Here is a 7,319-nt window from a genome sequence, read left to right on the forward strand (position 1 = left end):
TGGCCTATGGGTCTTAGACAGTGTGGTCTTATGTTCGAGTCTCGTGTGGTAAGCTTGGATTGAGGCATTGTGATGCTACTGCGAGGGAGAAATATCAAGTGGATGATGAATCAAAAAGGGAAATTAGATAGATGGAATAGCTTGACAGTAGACCGAATCGGTATGGTAAGGATGTGATTAATTCTTCGTATGTGTTCGAGGTAATGGGCTTTTACAGGTATTGTGCAGCAAGGCTCTTGAGTTCTGACAGCTTGCTTAGCTTGGTTCGGGTAGAAGGATTCAGTCCTGGCAGTTTAGCTTGTGCAATGGAATTGGGGGAGAGTTCTCGATAAGTTTTACCGTGGTTTAGAGACGTATAAATTGCCTATGGGCATGCGAAGCATGGAATGTGTAATGATTTCTCTTCTTGATGGGATTTATGGAGAGTTCTTGACTAGTGGAGTACGTAGATGTTTGTGGTTAGGAAGGGAGATGGAGTTCTCATGTTATACTAGTGTGGTATGGTATATGCGACATGTGGTGGAGGATTGGGATTTGTGTGTGTAAGGTTACGGTTCTGTTCATAATGGAAAGTCATTAATTTCTTAAGCAGCACGGGCAGCTGCAGGTGATTAAAGAATCGATCTTCAAATGATTAAGGAAAATGGTATTGCCAACCATAGTGATTCGACGGGGGTATATATTCTAGTAAAAGGGCAATGTGATGTAAACTGATAATACTTCGGTAGTGTTGCGGCATTTGGGATCGACTATTGATATCTGAGTTTGTTTGATGGCACAGGGAAACTTTAGAATACCTTTCATGGGATGATTGGGTACTTGAGGTGTGATATGTATTCGTACGCGGCAATTTGGGATCAGGTATAGTGATTTGTGTGCTATATGGAGTTGAAGACTAGGAGTTCTCGTGTTCAGGCTATGCAGTTGTTGTAAATCGTGTGTATCGGCACCGTCTAGCGGTTATTGGGAATTAGAGGTCCGAGTGGATCTTTCTTTGCTTGGTATGCCAAATTTTGGATATGATATTGGATTGTAGGCTGGTTGTCTTAGTGTTGGGTTATTCTAGACTATTGTGCTACGGGCTATGCCGGAAATGCCACGGGTTGAGTGGCGAGGTGCATTGGATTACGTTCTGGCAGAGTGGTATATATTTCAAAAGATTCAGCGGACGGCTGAGAAGGATTGCTCTTCTTAATGGGGCCATCGTGACGGATGTCAGTGCAGAGGTTTCTACCATTGATTCAGTTCCGGTATTGAGTGAGTTTTCGGATGCGTTTTTTTTTTTGGCCGAGCATGTCACCGGGTGAGATGGCGGATTTCGGTATTTATTTGGTGTTGGGCACCGTATTGTACGGCTCTGGCAGGAGTTATAGTAGTGGAAGGAGCAGTTTCAGGCTTCTTGGTATTGAGTTCGTTGGCAGGCCAATGTGGCTACGTATTTAGCTTGAGTTAGCTTGGTTAGTCTTGAGTTATACTGTTGAGTGACAGGTGGATTCGATCATTATTGAACTTGTTAGTGATCTGAGGAGATCTATGAGTTGCTTTTTCTGTGCTGTGAGGCATTATGATTTGTTGGTTATGGGCACACGTGGTGCAGATCTATTGGGGATTCATAGTGGAAGTCGAGCGGGAAGAGTAATCGGATGTTGCTCGGTAAGTGGAGTGTGGGTTATGACCTATCAGGTGGCGTGTCGTATGTTGCTTATTTCACCGTAGGTGCAATGAATTGCCTTGGTTTCAGACATCAAATTGTGTGTGGCTGTCGAATTTTGATCACAATGTCTTGAGGTGCTCCATGTGTAACAGTGTTTGGATAGGATCGCGCATTATAGCGAGGCTGCGTTGAGTTATGACCTTTCGGGGTAGATTCAGGTGTTCTATTTCTATGATGTGAGACGGGGTCTCAGCCTTGCGTTGTGATGATACTGATGAGCTTGAAGTACAGCTCTTTTGTTTGAGTTATTTTCATGATTTGAGTATATTCAGGTCGTTTCTTGTTGGTACGCGTATTATGCAAGTTGTGGCCTAGGCCTGTATTGAGGTATCATATCACCGGAGTGGTGTTGGATTCGAGGTGATCGTTAGAGTCATTAATGAATAGGAACAGAATTGATTGCAGCTTCTTAGAGAGATAATATCAAGGTATGGCCTGGAAATCTGTTGTGATATTAGTCAAAGGGAAGTGGCTTCATGAATGGTGGATCTGAGGAATGGTTACGGTTTATCGCGTGTTTCATTTGTTGTTGGCAGTATATGGAAGTGTTGGAATAAGACTTTAGCTAATAAAAGGTTTTCTATCGGTATTTGGTTATTATGGGCAACTGCTGTAAATAGAGGCTATCGTTTCGAGTGTTTGGATTATGTGGTATATCATATGATTTCACCTGAGGTTGCAAGTATGGGTTATTACAGCTGGTTCGGGTTTATTCTGGGTATAGATGTGAGGTTCTGATATTGTGTATGATTTCGGAAAGTGCAATGTGGTTCTATGGTTTATGGTTTAAATGGACTGTGAGATTTCGGCTATATTGTGTTGTCGGACCTATATGAGATAGGGTGACGTAAGATCACCCCGGGTATATGCTTGGTAAAGTTATTCAGCTGTTGGTTAGCTTCTAGGACAACTCTGGGTACGCTCGAGGACGAGCGTTGGTTTGAGTTGGGGAGGATGTGACGACCCAACCCGTCGTCTCATGTATTACAGCCCCGTTTCCCCCATTTACTGCTTCTTCATGTTTCATTATCAGCAACGAGTGAGTTATAGTTGAATTGAATTGGTTTGGATAGGAAATGAGACACTTAGCCTCTTTAAGGAAGGCTTAAGTTGGAAAGGTCAACCGGACATTGACTTATGAGTTAGAAGGCTCGGATGTGATTTCTGGTGATTCGGTTAGCTTCGGGGGATGATTTGTGACTTGGGAGTGCGATCGGAATTGATTTTGGAGGCCCGGTGTAGAATTAGGCTTGAATTGGCGAGGTTAGTATTTTGGCGAATTCTGGTGGATGGGTGAGAATTTGATTCAGGGGTCGGAATGGAATTCCGAGAGTTGTTGTAGATTCGTTAAGTGATTTTGGATATGTGTGCAAATTTTCAGGTCATTCGGACATCGTCTGGTCGGGTTTTTGATCGAAAGCGCATTTCGGAAGTTCTTGAAGAACTTAGGCTTGAATCCGATGTGAATTGATGATTTTAGCGTTATTCGATGTGCTTTGATGATTGAAACAAGTTTGAACGATGTTATGGGATATGTTGGTATTTTTGGTTGAGGTCCCGGGGGCCTCGGGGTGATTCCGGATGGCTATCGGGATGAAATTGGAGTTGAGGAATTGCAGGTTATAGCTGGTATCTGATATTTTCGCTTCTGCGGAAATGGACCGCAGAAGCGGTTCCGCAGAAGCGTAATGGTGGTCGCAAAAGCGGTCAAGAGCTGAGTAGGTTAGTTCCACAGAAGCGGAACCGTTTTCGCACAAGCGAGCCCGCAGAAGCGGACGGGCGATTGCAGAAGCGATCTTGGTCTATAGATGGAGTTCCGCAAAAGCGGAGAATATGTCGCAGAAGCGGCCTTGGTATTTTAGTGAAATTCCGTAGAAGCGGGAAATGAGCGAAGAAGCGGTATCGCGAAAGCGGGTGTGGGGACCGCAGAAGCGAAAACCCCTGGAGCCAGAAGGGTTTTATATTCATTTTTGTTCCGCGAAGCTTATGTTATTTCCACCATTTTTAAGCGAGCTTGAGAGCTATTGGACGGAATTGAAGGGTGATTTCGACGGGTAATTAATGGAGGTAAGATTTCTGAACGTAAAACATGATTAGTATGTGAAATTAACCTAGAAATTCATGGAATTAAGCCTTAAATTGATGAACTAGGGCTTGGGATTTTGAGATTTAAATTTGGGGATTTGAGGGAGCATTTGAGCTCGGATTTTGGTAAATTTGATATGTATGGACTCGTGGCGAGACGAGGAATCCGTTAATGTGAGTTTTGTAATTTTTCGAGAAGTGGGCCTGGGGCTCGGGTTTTGCTAGTTTCGAGATTTCTGCTATTTCTCGATTGTTTTCGATTGGGTATTGTTCCCTTAGCATATTCTGATGTATTCGCCCTGATTTTGGTTAGATTCGACGAGCGTGGAGGACGGTTTGAGGGGCAAAGGCGTCGCGAGCTAGGGATTTCGCCGGTTCGAGGTGAGTAATACTTGTAAATGATATCCTGAGGGTTTGAAACCCCGGATTTGCACATCATAGTGTTGTATTGTGGTGACTTGCACGCCAGGTATGAGCGTGGGGTAGAGCACCGTTGGGGATCGGTGACTTGGTCCGTCCCGATTGATGAAATTACTACGTATGTGACTGAAACTACTTGTTATCATCATGATTTGGGCTGATTGCCATGTTTTGGGCTTCGTGCCGATTATTTGAATCCTTCAGGGATTTATATCACTGTTTTTGCATTACTTTGCATGTTATTTGACCTCGGTCCAGGGTTTTAATAATGTGTTGCAAATTCAGCCATTTTTCATGATTTGAAAACTTAAAAGATATTTTACTAACGTTTTGAACTGAGGACTGCTATTTTATTATTGCCCAAGGGGCTTATGTGCATTTCTGGACTGAGCATGGATCGGGCTGCGCGCCGCAGCAGTGTTATAGTGATTTCTGGATATATGGATGGCTCGGGTTGCACGCCGCAGCGGTGTTATATTGATATTACGCTTGGGCTGTAGGAGCCCCTCCGGAGTCTGAACCCCCACAGTGAGCGCGGGTACCCAAATGGATCGGGCTGCGCGCCGCAGCGGTCATATGCATTGCATTGCATTCATGCATTGGTTCCTGTTTGTATTTAATAAAAAATTTCCCAAGGCTAGAAATCCCAATTACCCCTTTGCATCCCTGAAATTACCTTGCCGGACCACCTGGGTCAATTGACCCAAGGCAAATCAAACATGGGCCTCTAACCCACTTGGATTACCCCATCCTGAACCTCAAATGGGTTATGGGTCAATGATCCAAGATTGAAATCCATTTAGACCCCTAGCCCAACCTGAACTTGAGGCATGATCTCAAGCCACATACAGTCAAAACCAAAATCATGAGTAAAATGAGAACAAAAGGAAAAGAGACGCAATTTCTGCAGCAATTTCAGAAATCCAATTAATGAACTAACAATTAGAATTGAACTAACCTAATAAAACAAACCTATTTGTCAATTAGAGAAAAAAGTGCTTCTAACATGCATCTAAAAAAGGACGACACTCGACGAACTAGACAAACAAAGAGTCCGAAAGAGAAGAGAAGCAGATGACAAAGGGAAGACAAAATGAAAGAAAAAGTAAAGAAAATAACAAATAGGAAAAGAAAAAGAAATACCTAAAGACGCTCAGGTCAGACCTTGAAACAAGCTTTTGAAGATCCTTTGATTTTTCGACGGAGTAGACCTTAATCTTGTCTTTTCATGTGAAAACACACGTCTAAGGTCCAGTAACGGTATAAATCCTCACCAGCCCGTTGAATTTTGAGTTAGAGGAATTAAGGGCTTCGTCCTCTATATTCGATATTTGAACAGTTTGAGGGGGATTCGAGGGAAAGGGAGTAGAGATTGGTGAAGAGGAAGGTGATGGGGGTTCGATGGTGTTAATTTGGGGGAGTTTGGTGATGGCGCCGCCACCGGAGAGAAAACAAGGGCGGCGCTAGGGTTTCTCCTTTGAACTGAGATTCGAGGAAGTTCCAGGGAGTTTTGAGAGAAGCGGGTGGGATCTAGGATGAGGAGTTGAAGAGGAGTGATGGTGTAAAATGGCGGCGATTGGACGCCGGCGCCGCCGTGGGCGATTCCGGGGACGGCGGATGGTGGTTTTAGGGCGGAGCGTTCAAGGGTGTGAGAACGACTGGGGTTCTGAGAGGGGGGGGGTCAGGGCGTTTGGACACCATTATATGGTTTGTGAACCCAACTTCTCAACCGTTAGGTCTCGAAACCTCGACGGCTGAGATCGAGACTATCAACAAAACGGGCTTTTTGGTTTATTCGGGGGAAGGACCGGGTTGGTACGGGTATGGGCTGCATTAGACGGGTTTGGGGCGGAATGCTTGGGCCTGGGGAAAATTATCAAGACAGCCCAAAATTCATCTTTCTACCCTTTTGTTCTCTTTTTTAATCAATTTTTGCTAATTCCTTTTGTTTCTTTTTTTTTTCTTTATTTTTTTTCGAATTAAATTAATTCTAAATTAATCCCTGAAACTAATTAACTTAAACATAAAACTAATTAGACCTAAATGATAATTAACACAATTAAAAAAAACTTTAAAAGAAAAACTACTCGAAAACAAAAGTTAAAATTAAAAGTGCAAAATAAACTATTTTTGTGATTTTTCTTTTCTATAAAATAACCTAATTATTAATTAATTCTTAAAATGCAACATTAACTCCTAAACGCAAATTGCCCATATTTTGTATTTTTCATTAATTAAAAATGCCACAGACAAAATGCAAACAATTAACAGAAAATGCCAAATAATCCATAAAATTGCAAATAATGAAAAGAAATTTATTTTTCTTGAAATTATGGGGGTAATTCATATAGGGCAAAATCCGTGCTCACAGCTTACCCTCTTTGCTCGGAAACAACCAAGAGTTTTAGGGGCAAAGATAAAGTGAGCGGTACGAGCGATTTTGCCCGTTTGAATTACTCCAGTGAGAGCATCTTTTGAAAAATTTGACGCACCTTGCTCCGAGGGTTGCTAATATATCCTTGGCTAAAAAGGAATCAGGTCAGTGTAGTTCAGAGGTGTTTGAGTAGCTGGGACCTACCATGAAGCTGTGATTTCAAATGTTGTTGCTGCTCGCTGTATGCTCACTGACCCCTTATTACATCATGTGAGCAAAATTATAAAAAGAAGATAGACTAAACTATGTTTCTAAGATTTACAAAACCTATTATAATTTCAAACTTGATCCTGCAGCTTCTTGTTTGCCATGCTGATTGTTTCTCCATGGTGAAGATTCCTGTTGTTGTCGACTTGAAATTATAATCTGACGATGTTTTCCCTTTCTCCAGAGGGGATGCCTGATACTGAACTTGAAACTACATTCTGAGGCTTTCTTTTCTCCAGGTGTGACGCCTTGCTGCTGACTTGAATATGTATTCCCGTGCTCTCCAGGTGGTTGCCTGATTACGTGAACTTTGAATTGTATTCCGTACTCTCTCAGGTGGGTCCTGACTGCTCGAACGTTGAAATGTATTCCGTGCTCTCCAGTGGGGCGCCTGACCTGCTGAACTTGAATGTATTCCCTTGTGCCTCATCTAGGGTGAGGCGCCTGGATTATCTGAAA

Source organism: Nicotiana attenuata, chromosome 2, assembly GCF_001879085.1.
Source record: "Nicotiana attenuata strain UT chromosome 2, NIATTr2, whole genome shotgun sequence".
Classification (NCBI taxonomy): domain Eukaryota; kingdom Viridiplantae; phylum Streptophyta; class Magnoliopsida; order Solanales; family Solanaceae; genus Nicotiana; species Nicotiana attenuata.